Source organism: Anneissia japonica, unplaced genomic scaffold (genome assembly GCF_011630105.1).
Source record: "Anneissia japonica isolate Jap-2015-1 unplaced genomic scaffold, ASM1163010v1 scaffold287869_len1821871_cov162, whole genome shotgun sequence".
In the NCBI taxonomy this organism is placed as follows: Eukaryota; Metazoa; Echinodermata; class Crinoidea; order Comatulida; family Comatulidae; genus Anneissia; species Anneissia japonica.
The window spans coordinates 401,429-410,439 of NW_022741034.1; positions in this window are offsets into that span (position 1 = coordinate 401,429).

Below are 9,011 nucleotides of genomic sequence, written 5' to 3' on the forward strand. Positions count from 1 at the left end.
ATAAACTATTGCATAAAGTGCATTGCCTTCAGGGGCGGATCCAGAAATGTCCAAAAGGGGGGGGGGGCCGAAAGTTGGGCCGATTGAGACAACACTGTCGTAGGGGGGCCGGGGCATGCCCCGCGAAGTTTTTGTGTTCTAGACGCCCGGACATAACATTTGAGGCATTCTTGGCCCTCATTTTTTTCTTTTTCTCTCTCTCTTTTTTTTTTTTTTTTTTTTTTTTTTTTTTACCTTTCCAAAGGTGGAGCTTTATGTGTGCTCAACTGTGGAAATCCTTTGGCACCCGGTTCTATTCCATCCGTATTCATATTTTTCAGCTGGGTGGCTTAAATGCAAGTATGCACACTGTCTTTCGGGAGAGACGTTTAAAGTCAATCTCCAGAGAAATTTTGTGCAAAGTTGATGAAAACACGCGGGAACAGTTAATGAGATACAAATTTTTGGCCGGGCCGGCCCCCCCCCCTAAATCCGCCCCTGGCCTTCAAACAAGTCCCTTATTGGCTGTTGGTATGGTTTACTGAATCCGACTTTATGCATGACAGGCACATTGTCAAGATAATGATTTGACGTGTATTCTAGAAATTCCAAATTTCTGGTAAGCACTTAAAATTGGAAATTCTTAAAAAGATTGTTGAAGAATGCTCGGTGGTCTAGTGGTTAAGACATCAGGCTAGATACCTGGAGGTCGTAGGTTGGATTCCCACCCGAATCACTTGCGAAATTTTTCTCTAGTATTTGGGGACGTACCGTACTGAGTATTCAATAAGATTACACCTCAGGTAGGGCAAAACATCACTCCTTTGATAATTTCCTGACGCAAACTCATTTCCTATAAATATTTAGCAGAGAACAATACAAACAATTCCAATTTACAAAAAAAAAAAAAATATTAAAATAGTACGCAACAGAAAATCACCAGAAACAAACCATTTTACAATTTTCATCGGTTGCATGATGCATTAATGGACCTTTCCAGATTGATGTATGTATTAGGACAATGTCCCAAGAAAAGATTAAGTACGTTTACCCTTGTTTTGTGAGAAATTGCAACAATAACCGCGAGGCGTCGGTGCTTAGCGGAATTATCCATTATTAATACCAGGGAGGGTATTGTTATACAAAAATTGTTAATATCTATGTGTCAAATTGGAAGAATATTTTTTATGAATTGAAAAATGGGCTGTTCCATTCTATAAGGCGGAGCCAAGTTGAATAGAATAGTCGAAAAAATATTCTTTCCATTTTAATGGGCTTTATATACGGTATACATTGACTTTGCTGCCCTATTTTATTAGGAAATAAATATACTGTATTTACTCTTTTCATCCAAATATTTATACAATTTACAATTGTAGTATACTTGCTACAGAAGCGGTATCCAGTAAATAATGATAATAATATACTTGTTAAAACTTCCTCATTTAACCTAGTCTTTAATGGTCAGCAGGCCTCAAAGGATTGCCTTCAAAATAGCAGCTATTTAACCCAGGAACTGTAGAATATATTTTTTTTCGAGTCGGGTTTCTGTTGGCTGATGTGAATATGGTCTACTGAATCAAATGTCATGCAAATTACCAAATCATTGGATCCTGGAAATTCCAAATTATCAATAAGACACATTGTTTATTTGGACAGAAGTTAATGAGGTTTAATTTTACCAACAGTAAAGTATTTTTATATAACTATTTTTTTTTATTGGAGCACATTATGCATTAGTATGGCCTAACAGTAAGAATAAATAATGTTTTTAATTTCTTTGTATAAATAAGATTCAACTTTTAAGTTCAAGATTAAAATGAGAAAATATTTGCTTGCCTATTTTACCAGACACATATAATAATAATGTTCCCATTTTTATTGTGTGGTAACCAAAGGATTTTTTGAGGTAAAAGGTTAGTCAATAAAACCGTAATTGTTTCCTACCACGTCACAATGGAAGTTGATAATTTATTTTACCATTTTAAGATAACAATTCAACGTTTTAATTTAATTTGTCAGATTTTTCTCATCTTCATTTTAAACAGTAAGGAAAATAGATTGTTCTACTGCAAACTGAGTTTACTACTTTTGGCCCACCTACTGCTTGAGATGACAATGATACTAATACTGTTACATATGCCTATAACTCTATCATTATGATGACTGTTAACAATGATTTTCCTGCTTTTCGAACTTATTTACCCCTAAATCTGAACAAAATAGAGTAAAATAGTTAATCAAATATTTCTTAATTTCCTTCTTCAGAGAAATTCTTAACTTGTCGAGTCGTAACTGATTTTATTTATTAATGTAAAACCAGGTATTTTGTTCAATGGTTAATCCGATAAATATAGAAACACCAATTCAATAAATATCAAATGTGCTTTTTCTTTTGGTCGTAAGAAACAGAAATGGTCAGTCTAGACGATAGCTGGCTCCTTAAAGATGCTCTTTGAGAACATCTAAATTTTAAAAAACCTAAAGATCCAGGACCCCTGTTCCTAAACTACCATCGGTGGTACACATCTTAACTGACATTGTCAGTCAATTTGCATGACTTCAAGCTCCCCGACTGTACTCCTAAACCAGGGCCACTCACAACCTATTTACGCCACTGGCTGTAGATAGGTATTGTCCTTCTAATTATCTAGCACCTGTTCAATTATATTATTTTAAATCTACAGATTCATTGTTTTACACCAAGTTTGAGAAATGAATGGTGCAATATGAACCCCAAAGGCCGACAGATAATAAACAAATGTTGATTTTTTTTAAGTACGCTTTCATTGTTTTCTATAGACTGGTACGGATTTATTGAATCAGATTGAATGTACGATAGTACACATTGTCTTTTGTCCAATGATACACGTGTAGATTCCAAATTTCTGAAAATGTCAAATGCAATAGACATCACATAAAAAAGCAATACAATAACAGATTGTTAGTGCGGTTTAATCACAGCATCACAATATAATAATGATGTTCAGATCAATAAGTTCAAGGCAAGGTTATATACCGGATCACGTAATTAAACGTATATGTACTAATAATTAAAACATAAGCCTACATTGAAATATTTATTGATTTGCATTCTATTTGCCGCCTGCTAAATATTTGTTTCACTTCAGGATTATATACGTCATTATGGGAGTGAAGTTTCTTAAAAAGTTCATCAAAGCGAAGAAAATAGGCTTACGCCACAATTATGAATTCTCTGATTCAACACTAATTGTTGATGGAACAAACGTACTGATTCGAATTTACTACGAGGAGAAACTAGACACTGAATGTGGGGATGACTACACTGTGTACACAGTTTTTAATAGATTTATAAGTGCGCTTAAAAAATCCAAAGTAGATGCGATATTTGTCTTTGATGGTGATCATAAGGATAAAGAGAAGTTTCCCGTCATCAAAAGGCGTCGAGAGTATATTTTGAAAAAGAATATTGAAGAAGGAAACTACGAACATGACAATAAATTTCCCAACCACATTATGATTAAGGTACTTCATGATAGAGACATTCCCATGGTTTGGTGTGATTTTGAATCTGACCCGGAAATCGCAATGATAGCAAATCATTACACATGCCCAGTGCTTTCAAGTGACAATGGTTTTTATATTATGGATCTTCAAAGTGGATTCATTGATTTTCAAGTGGAAAACCGCAACAAATTTAATAACAATGTACAATTTACAAACGTGATGATTTTTTTTGAAAATTTGAAAATTGCAAAAGACTGTATTCCCTTGGTTCCAGCACTTGCTGAAAATGACTCAATTATAGAAAATATATATCCATATCCACAGCTGAAAAAACAATCAGAAGCAGAAGCAGAACAAAAACTAAAAAAAATCATGGGTTTGTTTAATCTTACATCAATTATGTCCTGCATAAATTTAATGGACGTAAAAGAGAAAAACTAAAGAGACAAATAACATCTTCAATCGCAATCTATGTATTACCCGAGAGTTCACCAGCTCTTGCATACCTTCGTAACCCAGATGCAGTCATAGAGTGACTTGTTTCCTTCTTGGTTTATTACTTCGTATCGAAAACAAGACATTAACAAATGTCCTGTTGCATCAGAAACGATTACTCGGTCACTATGTGGATGAAGTAGATGCATCTTTGAGTTTACGCGAACTTCAATATGGAATTCTAGTATATGAAAATGAAAGTATACAAAACATAAAAGAGTACCGGTATGCAATGAGATCAACAGAACTTACGGAAAAGGAGGTTACTCCGCAGAGACGTTTCACAAGTCTGCAAGACATGAGCCATCAGAAGAAGAATAAGCGTAAGCAAATGTTTTTCGGTTTCCTTGACACCAAAAACAGTTTGTATGAGACTGGTCTTTCAAAGTACCACCTGCCACTGGCTGCATTGAGATTCTGGTTAGAGAAACAATATAAGCCGCAAGCAGAAAGAGCAAACGCTCTGCCTTCCCTTGTAGATAGTAATGGTTTCACCACCAAACTCAGTACGAGTCAAAAGAAAAATTCAGAACTCTAAACAATATGCATTTTCACAGTGGTTGATTATACTGAAACATGCAATCTGTTTAAATCAACTGTTGATGTCACCTATCTCCGAATTTGATGTCAATATAGTTTACAGGGAACGCAATGTTTTTAGCCATTTGCTTTTGGGAAAACAAAATGAGGAAGAAGGTCTGGCATTATCGGAAGATGCAAATGGCTTGTACAACGCCATGAAAGAAATCATAGTGTCTGAGGTGAACGACTGAGTGGCAAAGGCAGGGGCACCGCAGCCCCAAGCCATGATATTGAATGGAGAGTTGGATGACCGAGCGGTTAGTGCAGGGGTGAGGTAACCTACAGCTACATTTACATTTACAGCTGCATTTGCATTGAGCACTATACATCGCTGATCTTGACGACCATATTTTGTGTGTATATATATATATATATATAGACTGGCATCTGTGTCAATTCATATCGTAACCTAAGCGCTTACATAACGCTTGGTAACCTAAAGGAAAGGCGCTATATAAATAGCAAATAAATAAACCTTGTTTGAAACTATTCGGAATGCCCAACATAAATACTGTAGTCTTCGATGAATAACATTAAATCTGTCTCTTATACACATCTAGATGTGTATAAGAGACAGTATATATACATTGCGATGCCTAAAGTTTTGATAAGTATAGTAACAACGTCTTGAGGAGTTTTATGAATGCCTTGCCCTGGTATTCAACCTTTTTAAGCTGGGGGCCAGTTCCAAACTGTTGAGACCAGCGGCAGGCTACTTCCATTTTATTTGTGTCACGTTATAGCAGTGAATTATAGATAGAAGGGGCCAGGGAAGAACTTTCACAAATATTTCTATGTCACGTCAGCCCCACCCTTTTTCTTTTATAGCGGTGTATTATAAATAGAAGGGGCCTCTAAGCCTCCCACCATGGTTGGGGCTGAGGTAAGAAAATTTATGATTATGGCACTCACATACTTAAATTTGAATATGAGTTTCTTTTCTTCTCCATTTTATTTTAAAATTTTGAAAAAACAAAGGCTTGCACCCCAGGTTCTCCTATCCTGCCACTAGAGATTTTCCTACAACAAAAGTATCCACTCACCAGTGGTTGGGGTTGAGGTGAGCAAATTTTTAACATAGATCTGCTCTCCATCCCTGGAAATTGAATTTTCAGACTTAAAATAAGTTTTTAAAGCAACAGCCCCTGAGCCTGCTTGTGCCGCAAATGGTTAGACATCGCATCGTATCAGCGCCCCACTTAATCCTCCATTGTCCCCATTAGTCTACCCTCCAATATTAATACCCTACGCCACTAGATACAGTGAGCTCCACTCAGAAAAAGCCATACTCTAGAAAAACAATGCTAGAGTAATGGTGCCTAGGTGGTGTTTCTATAAACAAACAAAAAATTTTTTCTAAAAATCGGCTGGAAAATGATTTATTTTTTGCAATTTCCACGGGCCGGATTAACATTTTCGGCGGCCTTATAGTTTCTTGAAAGAAGTGTAGTGTAAAGAGGAACCATTTATTAAAAATGAAAAGTTGCAACAGAATGACTGGAAACTATTTTTTCTGCCTTTGACTGGCATCTGTGTCAATTCATATCGTAACCTAAGCGCTTACATAACGCTTGGTAACCTAAAGGAAAGGCGCTATATAAATAGCAAATAAATAAACCTTGTTTGAAACTATTCGGAATGCCCAACATAAATACTGTAGTCTTCGATGAATAACATTAAATATATTTAACAATGCGTTGAAATGATAGATATATAAACTGAGTAATTAACATTGCACATCATCATTATCACAGATAAACATCCGAAGTAATTGAAAGTGGAAAAGTATAATTGATTTATTAATCGTAGACGTTTTATAACAAATCATTTAACTAAAAACATCCAAAACAGAGAACAAAACCACATGAAATAGGAAATTCCAAAAACACTATTGATAGTGAGAAACCTAATGTCAAAAAAAAAAAAAACAGGTTCGCGAGATAATCTTGCCCAAAGCAATTTTATTGCATTTTCCGGATATTTTGGGTATGCTGAATCCAAAAATTCAAGGGTCCATTTTTTCCAAGATTGTCTTAGTGGCCATTTTGGAATTTCAAAATGGCCGCCATTTTTACAGTAAAAGCAACCATAACTGCGCTAATAAAGTAGGTATCGACATAATTTTGGTACCAAACCCTATGTTATCAATGTCAATCTGTGATATTCTCACAGATCATAATTGGTGGCCATCTTGAATTTCAGAATGGCTGGCAAGTTTAAAAGTAAAATAGCAATAACTGTGATATTAGAGCAGGTATCAATTAAGTTGATTTTGATAGCAAACCCTAGGTTTTCAATGTCAACCTGTCCAATATTCTCACGAATCATAAATGGCGGCCATATCATTTTCACAGTAATAAAAACCATAACTGTGCCATTAGAGCAGGTCAACATGATTTAGGTAGCCAACTCCTATGTTTTCAATCTCAAGCTGTCGAATGGTGATATACACATGGTTCATAAATGGTGGCAATTTTAAATTTCAAAATGGCCAACAAATTTTTAACACAAAAGTAATACTTTTCCTGGTTAGTAATTTATGACTTGGTGTGATAACTCCCAACCCCCATATAGAAAACAATACGGCATAGGGCTTATTTTATTATTAATATAGGCCACACACGTGTGTTTGAAACTAAATATAAGCATTTTCATCGTGGTTTTATTTATTACAATCATAGGCCTATTCTTTCACCATCATTACACATTGAGGCCCTTCTTTTAGGTAAAACGATCTATCTTAAATTTCTTTCTTAAGTTTGGGACTATGTGTTATAACTTCGAAGGTAAAGGAGAGCAAGCACAAGCTTGAATAGGAATGGACAATTGTTTTATCTGTCTGGATTGAACCCAGGTCTTTTGAATTGGAAGGTGAGCACTTAACTAACATGCCACATCTTAACTCATAATGAAATAATGATGGTAACCATGTTAGTAATGTGTAAAATAAAGCTGAGCTAATGTTATTAAATATATGTAATGCGCTATAATAACATTTTATGCGTAGTACTTATAACAATAAAGAAGAATTGAACTTGAAGGATCTTTCCTGTCTCTTATACACATTTCTTTCTTGAGTTTGGGACTATGTGTTATAACTTCAAATGTAAAGGAGAGCAAGCACAAGCTTGAACATTAAAAAATGCGCGCGAAGCGCGCGAAAAATTTTTGTTTTTTTAATTCTAATTTCGTCGGAATTAATCAAAACTTCCTAGAATGCTATTTTTAGAGGAAATTGGTCTACCTCAACAAGAAATGCTCTTATGTTATATATGGCCACACTCGTTTTTTAAAACTGAATATAAGCATTTTCCTTATGGCTTTATTTATTACAAACATATTCTTTCAACATCAATACACATTAAGGCCCCTCTTTTAGGTAAAACGATCTATCTTAAATTTTCTTTCTTGAAGTTGGGACTATGTGTTATAACTTAGAAGGCAAAGGAGAGCAAGCACAAGCTTTAAACATTAAAAAATGCGCGCGAAGCGCGCGAAAAATTTTTGTTTTTTAAATTCTAATTTCGTCGGAATTGATCAAAACTCCCTAAAATGGGCAATTTTTAGAGGAAATTGGCCTACCTCAACAAAATATGCGATTTAAAATTTGAGGTTTTCAGGCACTTTCCCGGGTGAAAAAGGCATTCAATGAGGAAAGATTTTCCACAGATGGATATTTTCCCCTTGTCCCCCGGTGGTTACGCCACTGCGGAGAATATCTGGTGGCTTATCCACTGGACACTTTTTGAAGTGGAGAAGGGGTTGCAGGCCGGGGTATTGTGATATCTGTTCATTATATCTTCCTTTTTATTCTTGTCTTTATTTTTCTTTTCCTTTTTCCTTTTCTTTTCTTTCCCCTTCTTTCTCTTTCCCTTCCTCTCCCCGCTTTCTTTTCTCTTCTTACAGCTCGGTACGACGGCTTGGTCAGCCCGTTAAAAACCGTCAGGTGGACAGTGTGCCCACCTGCCCCCGCCTGTTACGCCACTGCTTATATAGATGAATGTGAATATGAATCATGCAGATCTGGAATCAAATCTAGGTGGTGGGGTCAACATAACATTCCTCCCCCGGGAAAATTTCTAGATGGCGGGAAATGAGCTTTCCCGACTTCTGACGTGTCTTTAATTACTTTTAAGTTCTTCAAAATTCAAGGTCTTCCCATCTTGAAAACGGTCAGGTAATTTTTTCCCATTGTTATTACAGTAAATAGGGCTTATGTGTGTATACATACATAACAATTTTTAAAAAAATGAGTAGTTGCATACGAATACGAAAGTCCTGTGGTTTTTTTTTAAATATTTTTGTTAGGGTTAAAGCTTGTGCTTGCCCTCCTTTGCCTTCTAAGTTATTTAAAAACATAATAGTCCCAAACTTGAGAAAGAAAATTTAAGATAGATCGTTTTACCTAAAAGAAGGGCCTCAATGTGTAATGATGTTGAAAGAATATGTTTGTAATAAATAAAACC